Genomic DNA, 9,349 nt, shown 5'->3' on the forward strand with positions numbered 1-9,349 from the left:
AAAAAAGCGAGCTCATGGTTGTTTCATGTCTGTGTGCATGGGAGTAATACACCACAGCCTCCCGCTGAACAGGCATTTCAAGCTTAGATTTTCCACCGTTACAAAACGCAGAGCAGTGAGATCTGCCAGTGGTTGAGGTGTCGGATGGCGGAGGGCCTGATTCAGATGTCCGCCCGGCGATTGGGGCTGTCAGATAGGCCGGTCGGGGGAAATCAGAGCAAAGCTGAAGACTACACCTCCACAGTCATCAATCACCTGCCTGTAGCCGTTGTGCTAGCCAATCCACCCAGGCCTCGGGCCCCAGGATTCATCAGAGGGGACGAGGTTTGACATCCAGAAAAATGAGCTCAACACTCCACAAGTCAGGAGCCCAATGTCACCGACTCGCTCAGGATGAGAGGTCTCCATTCAAAAGGAATAAAAGAGATAAGAAATAACTATATCGTATCCTCTTCTATTTTTGTTCAATTTCTGACAGGCACTCCCTGGAGATTGGTCTTTTTGGCAGAGGTATGACTAGTCACTTTGGTAATACTATACATGTGCATGTCTCTCAGTCACAGCACACTCGCTCTCTCTCACACACACACAGATCCAGGTTGAGGGGATGAAGCGGAGTCATCAGGCTGAAAATGATTAATGCCCCTTTTTGTCCATCCTGGCATCTGGAGCACATCTGCCCCACTGGGACCAGGACAGATACGGTACCTGCTTCAGGGATTAAGCTGCCCTTCGCCCCTCTCCTGAGGCTGCAGGTAAGGGATCCTCTCTGGTAGCCAGCCCCCGCCCCCCCAGGGTAGCAGGGTCTGGGCCCACCTTGGAGCTCAGCACATTAAGCTGGGATGATATTTATGATGTGGAAATGGTCTGCTATTTATTCAGCACACAGAGGATGTGGAGACGATTCATCGCAGTCCCTCTTTCTCTCTATCTATTTTTTTCCCACAAATCGTTCTCAACTCTTTTCTCCTCCTCTCCATTTTTATTCCCTCCCCCACCTTTCTTTTCCTCAGTATCTGTCAAGATTTCCCTTATCCATACTTTGAAAGACTCCCAGTGTGCCTACAACTCTCTGAGTTTATTACATTATTGATGCACAGGTTGAGTCACAGTCTGAGGGTGCTGAGATGAAGCTGTGGGTCAACTGGTCATGTGATAAAAAAAAGATGGGTCAGCTGAGAAGTGAAAGGTGATTTTGTTTAACAGTACAGATATAATTATTCAATTCTTTATGATATCTGTTCTTTCTTAATGTTGCAAAAGTAATGTGTGGTAGCCTGATGACAGAGAAATGATTGTGCAGATTTCTAAATACAACAGACCCATCAGTTTAGGGAAGTTGACAAATGGATAACAAAGCTTTCTAAGGCTATTTTATCCGAGAAGCACATGAAACCCTTTTACTTCAAATATCTTGCTTCAGCTATATAGGCAGACTGTGGTGACCACTGTAAGTTTTGGAAAATCATTAAATACTTTTTCCACAATTTATTTACTCAGAATTGTGTAACTCAAATCTTTCATCTGATCTGGCTGTAAACACCAAGTTTATTTGGGTAAATAGGACTCCATCTTAAATCTTGATTATAGATTTTTGTATTAATACCATACTCTACAACTCTCTTAAATCTGCTTTTGCTGGGACTGGAAGTTTCTACACAAGTGAATTAGAGATGACTCTTAATTGAAAAAAGAAAAATTCTTTACCAGCTAAAAAAATATTTCAGTTAACGACACACAAATTAATTAAGCTTTTCAAATTAAAGTTAGCAATAGTGTTAACATATCTTGTTAACTTTAACAAACTTAACAAATTTAAGTGTTTTCTTAAGTGGGTAAACATCATCATTATTATTATTATTATTATAGATAACATTAACACTGTTTAAAGAGAAAATTGAGACAGTGTTTAATTATCCCACTTATATTGATAAGGAACCTTGAATTAATATTGGCCTGGGTTCATATGGAGCTTCAATCACAACTTCTAAATTCTACAAAACTACTTAAAAAAAACTAACTCTGAATTAAATAAATAAATGTGTCAGCATTACATTGTTTTTTCCAACAAAAATATTTAGAATGCACATGCTACCAACATTTCTTATTGGTAATATATGCTAGAAAAAAGGCATCACATAAAAAAATATTGATTTGTTATTCTTCCATGTGTCATTACTTTTGGTTTGATTGATAGGAGAGGTGGAGCAGGATGAGTTCTTAAAAAAGGAAAAAAATAATAATAAAAACAAAAAGGTAATACAAGAACCATCCTAGGGTCACAATGAATTATTCAGTTTTCCAGGAAGTCCTTGTATAGTGGGCTCTAAATGATCATAGCTCATATATGGAACACATCCACTGTTTGAATGGCTATAAATAGATTAGAAAAATAAATAGATGATAATAAATTGAAACATGATGCAAGGACACAGGACACCAATAACATATCAATACCCCCAAAACCACATCATGGGATCTGTGACAACTTCGGAGAGTTTTAGCCTGACTGACACACATGTAAACACACACACATGCACGCACGCACGCACACACACACTAACCAGGCGGCTAAGAGAAAAGAGAAATGCCAAGGGGAGGAGTGTGTGAGAGTATGACAGTGGATCAATAGTTGTGTTTGTGGCGTCGCTCCCACAGGAGTGAAGCAGTATATGAAAAGCCGCCGCTGATGGCTGAAGGTCCTCTCAGAACATTCCCTGTGTGTTTAGCCCAGAGCCAAGGTTAAACCCCGCACAAAGACGCCACAAAACCTCAGCCTGCCTCCCCGGGGCTACATACACTCACACAGGCAGGTCTCACAGGAGCCTTTCTTCTTTCCATGTGTGGAGACAGAGATTGTGTGTGTGTGAGAGACAGTGTGTGTGTGTGTGTGTGTGTGTGTGTGTGCCTCTTGGCAACTAAACAGTCAACTCACATATCACCGCAGGCCTCGACAGAAGCCAACACTTAACTCTTTTTCACATATTTCTAATCATCATTTATACGTCACTATAGCTGTAATTAAATTAAAGCTGACATGGGGTCAGATTCTAGCAGTGAAAACAATACAGTCAGGGATTATACAGCATGACAGCTACATTAGCACATTTCCATTGCGGGGGTTAATTCCACTGTTGTAAATAAAGTAATGAATTTCAGTGGGGGAGGAGTGGAATTGTGAGCCGAAGCAGAGTTAACCTCTGTGATTTATCCAGACTTAATTTCTATCTTAACACCTCTTTATTGCTTTTACTAGCATTAAACAGCCCCTCTGAGAGGGAGGCAATAACTGCGGGGCCATAACGCAGCTAAATCATGCATTTAAAGCAGTTCAGTGTGTGGATTAGACAAGTTTTCACTGCGCCCAGGGTGAATGGAAAAGACACAGGCAGACAAATAAATGTAACTTGGCCTTTCCCCGGCCCAAGTCAATCACCCGAGGCCCATTTCCCCCCTCAAATTAAATCTTATTCAGCAGATTCTGCGCAGACAAAGCGTTCGTGTTGTTGTTGATTATAACGGAGGAGGCGAGTAGGAAGCTTGTCATGCTCTCTACAATAATGATAGGATACTCTGTCAAGCAGCTCTCAAGACGTCTGCATTCCTTCACTTCACCAGTCCTCCCCGCGTACAGGGGGTAACTAGCTGCGATGTGCCTCGACAGGCCGTCATCGCCACAGAGGACTGATGGAATACTAATTAGCGTGCCACCACTTGAATTATTCATGCATCTTAATTAGGGGAGAGATTTCCCATTAGGCTTTTAAATGTGACTGAAGAGTTTTGCTCCGATTTTGGGCGAGAGTCCGTGTGAGTGTGTGGAAACAGATGAGCACAAACATACACAAGCATTGGCTGCTGCATGTGTTCTATGTATGTACATGTATTTCAAGATAAAGATGAATAAGAAGAAATATGTTCCCAAGGCGATAATCAGCAATCCAAACAACATGCTATTTATTGCAAATATATATATTTTGTAAAACTGAGTACAAAACTCCAGATCAGCACGTTTTCTTCTTTAAGGTACATGAATAATAAATAACAGCTGCTTCTCTGCAAAGCCGTACAGAAATCATCCAAGTCCTGCTGCCCTGCTAAAGGGTTCACTAATTAACTAATGTGCTACATCGAGGACAGCACACAGCCTCTGCCAGTGCGTGATGTTCCCCTCCATCTCTGCGCTTCCCTTTTATGCTGAGTTACCGAGCGATCGCCGGCTTGAGCCAAAGCCACATCCATCTGCTGCAGTTTAGCAGGGAAATTAGGCACTCAATGTAGCATATTTGTTTTAGTAATTGGAAAGTAATTAATAACCTGCAAATATAATAATGTGCTCAGCAGCAGCTCTTCTTGTGCAAACCACCATTCAGGGGCAATGTAGCGGCTGCTGCCAAGTGTGTGTGTGTGTTTGTTGTGTGTGTGTTTGTGTCTTATCAGCATATTACAGTGCGGCCGCTTCATGCATATCTAGGAGTGAGATAAATAGGAACGACAGTAGAAAGGGGAGAGAGGGGAGAAATCAAATGTTGATTCATAGGTGAGGCACCAAGGAGGTGCTCTGCGTGACATAACTGGGCAGGGTGCTCATTGGCCCGCCTGTTTGGCTGGAGACACTGCGGCACTGGCTCCCATAACCACACAGCGAGGACAGCGGCGAAATAGGAGACCAAGGATTAGTGCCGACATTAAATCCGGCCTCTAATTACACTGTTCAGAGATTGTTTTTCATAAATATTTGATGAAATGTCACCGCTGCTCTGAGGTGCTGGGAGGGGGGTGAGAAGAGGGCGTGGCTTTCACACACACAAACAGGTATGCACAGAAGAACAGATCATATTATCAGGCAGCAGCATATATGCTAAACAAACAGTGTTTCTTTGCAGAGGGTCCATAGGGAATTTTTCATGACAAACTGCAAACATGTCGTAGAACTGTAAGTCATCATATTTGTGCCACATCCTCCATGAACGTGATCCTAAACGTCCCACACAGCAACCGACAGATTCTGAGAAGCCATCACTTCCTTTGAGACTATCAGAATCTGTCAATAAATGTTGTAAAATATGAAAAGTGATCTGCTCTGCCGCTCTTCTGTTTGCCAGTGATACGACTTGTAAGTTGCTTGACAAAGAAACCTGTCAGTCAATCAGACCTCCGGCTATTTTGTTGCTCCCCTGGGTCTCTTCACATGGCTTCTCCCACACAAACAATCCATTACAACGCACTGATGCAACATTAGAGACACAATTTGAGTGTCTGAAAAGCAGCTCACATGAAAGATCTTTAACTGAAGCACATTTCATGGATGTGTGTTGATTATTAATTGATTATTATACTTTGTATGACTGATTCATCTTTTTATTTTCTAAAACAGATGTGAAGTTATATTCATGATGTTCAATGCAAAATTGTTCCATTTGTATACGAGGAGGTGGTCAGAAGTCTTGTGAAAACAGTGCAGAGCAAGAAGAAGGAACCTTTCTCCAATCAAAGCCCATTTTGTAACAGTCTTTGAGGGCAATATGTAATGATTGAACACAAACATTAATCTAACTGCTTCTCTTTGGCGAGGCACCTGATGTCAGATGGTATTGATGACGATGATGATGATGCTTTTTGCAGCTGGTTTGCCAGGTTCGGGAACTTTGAGCTGTTCTCTCTTAAATTAATTGCCATTCATTTCTTGACTTTTGTTTTAGGGAGGGGACATTTTGTGGTATTTTTTTTTCTTGGACAAGAGACAAAGTTCAGTATCCGTGTTTTTGGTTTCTTCTGTCCATGTTGTCACTTTAAAGCACATGTCACAATAAATAAGATCTAATTAACCTGTAGCAGTGTTGTAGTGAATGCACAGTGTGAGCCTGATTGTCATATTACACGTCGCAGTGTTCTGCTTAAATTACAGGATTGCTAAATACAGCGATGTTCCTAATGGGCTTATTGTTCACTTTATAGTAATTTGTCACATGTGTTTTTCATGTGTCCCGTGAAATTTTTTTTCTCTTCAAGTGACCCACTACTCCTGGGACCTTCAAAATAACCAACTGTTCTCGGATCATTAGATAAATCTACATAAACACTATCTCTATGAAAATACTCTCTCTCTCTCTTTCTCCCTCACACAAACACACACACACACACACACACACACACACACACACACACACACACACACACACACACACACACACACACACACACACACACACACACCTCTCCCCGAGCGGACGCCTAAGCAGCTGCTGGTTGAGGCTCTTCGGGATCATTGCCTACATTATCAAACTCCAGCGTGAAGTTTGTCAGGTGTCCTTGGCAAGTGTGCGTAAAGAGCGATGGATCCAGGTGGAGGAAGACAGGAGGGATCTCCGAGCTCGCAGCCGCCGCTTTGTAGCTCCACCAAGACGGCAAATTGACAGCTGTTTCCCTGCTTGAGAGGCCTGTTTTGAAATCCTTATTTTTCCTGTTCTCTCCTCACATCAGTGAAATGGCTCATGAAGAACAGTGGGTGATGCAGGCACGTTAATCCATGTTGTCCGTGAAAAATGTCCATCACAGTTAAAACTAACTTCCTGGTTTGACATGAGGAATAAGGAAATATTATAGACATTCAGGTTTTCTTGCAGTTAGGTCATACATTGGATCTGAACACTCATTTCATGCCATGTTGTTGTAGCAACAAGCTTATCAATTACCTTGGTATTTGTATTTATATGGTAGTATAATGTTGAGTTATTCATTACACCACAGATTCATGTAATAGCTCCATGCTTATAATCAGTAGGTGATTACCATATCGTGTTTGTGTGTGTTTTTGCATGCAAGAGCAAAACAACTCAACAATGCATGTATGGATTTTCCTTAAACTTGTTTGAATATCACTTGGTGAGTGTATGTCCAGATGAACTATGAGCTGATCACAGTTGCAGTAGAGAGGGGTATACTTGTTGCGTGAACACTCACAGCGAAAGCGGTACCTATCGAGTTTATGCTGAATCCTGACTGCCTACCGAAGACGGTAAAATCTTTATGGATCTTTTAACAGCCGCTGATGCCGGTAGAATTTCTCCTGGTGCTGCTAATGATCAATGTGTATGTGACAGTCAATCAATGTGTTTGTGGTGGGAGGAGAAGGCGAGCAAGACACAGAGCTCCGTCATTCGGTTCTATTTAATGCCATTCAGTTTCAACTTTAAAAAACAAACTGCGGATCCAGTGATTTAGATATCAGCATTAACTATCGGATGCTCACCTGCACACACAATTTCTCCATCTGCACACGCAGCCGTCTCTCATAGAGGACAGGGATTGCTGTGCAGAGTAGAATTGATAGGTAATTAAGGGGGATGAATTTTTGGTCATCTTGGTTTAAAGGGGATGGCATCCCCCTCATCCCATACTTATAATGCTCTTATATTCCTCTCTATTATGAACCTGCATTAAATGGCCAGTAGCTGCTATTCAGGCCTCAGGGCTTCATCAGATTTAGTGTGAAACACTAATCCTCCTCATCGATCCAGACAGAATCATCGATGGCAGCAGAGCTGATAAATATGTGCACATCTTTAGAAGCAGTACACTGAGGGCACAGCAGAGCTTCCACCTAAAACCAGCACAGAACAGGAAGTGCCTGAAGTGTCAGGGAAAGGGAGTACAGGGTTATTCGAGAGACATGTGTGTATGTGTGTATGTTATAACAAAAAGCATATGTCTATAGATGGAGAGATGAGCCTGTGCAAACACACCCAGTCTGCACATACAAAAAGAAAACATATTTCCTTGTATCTATTCCATATGACCTTGTCGACGTACCAGAGCTCATTACTGAGGAAAGCAGCGGAGGAATCGGTGGAAATGAAAAGCAGACATGACCCTCGGATTGTTGGAGCCAACATGAAAGCGTTCTGCTATCGGGGGGAGGAGGGGGAGGAGGGTGAACGCGCACTGTCCACTAACTGGAATGTGGACTGCACTGTGCTGGTTTGCATAATTTAAGGTTAATGAGGAAACAACAGCAGACACTATCTCTCTCCTCATTTCTTTATCATCCCGGCTGGCTTTGCGCCACCGTAGTGCTTTTCATTAAAAAGGCATCAGAGGCAGTGCTTTAATAATCTGTGAATTCATCAAAGTCTCACCTCATTTTACATTACGGCACGTGCGTGAATGTGAGAGGGAATGTTTCCTCTTTTCAAAGAGCTGCTCAGTCTAATTTAGCAGCCGTGGATCAGTGAGAAAGCAGGCACTAACCTCTCCAGCCCTTTCCAACCAATCTTTCCATGTTGCTATCCACTAACACTGACATACTGTAAGATCACATACGTATTAAAACACATGTGTTGATGGGTCACTACAGTAGATCACCATCCGCATTTCTGATTTGACAAAGGTCTTTTACATCAGATTCTCTCCCTGATGCAGCCTGGGTTGGGGGTGCCAGGGAATGAACGGCCAACCTGCTCTGTCTGAGCCATGACATTAAAGGTGGAGTTACTGATCCTGTGGGAACGACTGCTAATATTTGAAAACAAATACACGCCTCCCTTCACTGCTCCTTCAGAAGTTCCAACCCCCACACTCATGCACGCGCATAGCCAAGGTTCAGCACTGATCTCAAACTAAATACACGCACACACAAACTACACGTTCAGTGACACGATTCAGCCGCAACAGATTGTGTTTGTCTGCCCTTGATGAAGCAGACACTGATGTAGCGTTAACGTTGTACCACCGGAGCTAGTGACAGGCTGCAGCCAGAGGCAGAGGCAACTCCCGGAGGTCTCTATTCTGATTTCCACATTGGTCTTTGCCCTTTCGTTATTAAACTGTCTTCTTTGGGTTAGCTACAGTCTGTGGTGCTTCAGCACTAAGCATTTGGAACGCTATGTCGTGAAAATGATTGTGGGTATAACTTCCTGTGAGATAGCGACGCTAGCATTTCCAGCGGTACAACAACAATAGTCCTTACATTCTGAAACTGAAGTGGTGGTTAACGTTATCTAAACATATGGCAGGGGTGTGCAAGTATGAAATGGATTTTGTGTCTAAAATACACAAATCCTAACTCCTGATCAATGTTTTTGGATGCAGAGGCAACCTTTGTCCCTCTCTCTGAGTTATCCTAACACAGGTAATTGGACGGAAGGAGAATGAGGGACAATGCCCTCCCTCCCTCCTCCCTCCTTCATGTGCCTAATCACACCTCTATTTGCATGGACAGCACCAAGAATCAGTCTCAATAACACTGCCCCGCCTTGAGAGATGAGTTTTTAATCTGCGAACGGAGATGAGTTTCTGACCCGCACCTGTTTTGTTTCCGCTGTTTCTTTTTCCTGTTGTACAAAAAGTG

Source organism: Hippoglossus stenolepis, chromosome 3 (genome assembly GCF_022539355.2).
Source record: "Hippoglossus stenolepis isolate QCI-W04-F060 chromosome 3, HSTE1.2, whole genome shotgun sequence".
NCBI lineage: Eukaryota > Metazoa > Chordata > Actinopteri > Pleuronectiformes > Pleuronectidae > Hippoglossus > Hippoglossus stenolepis.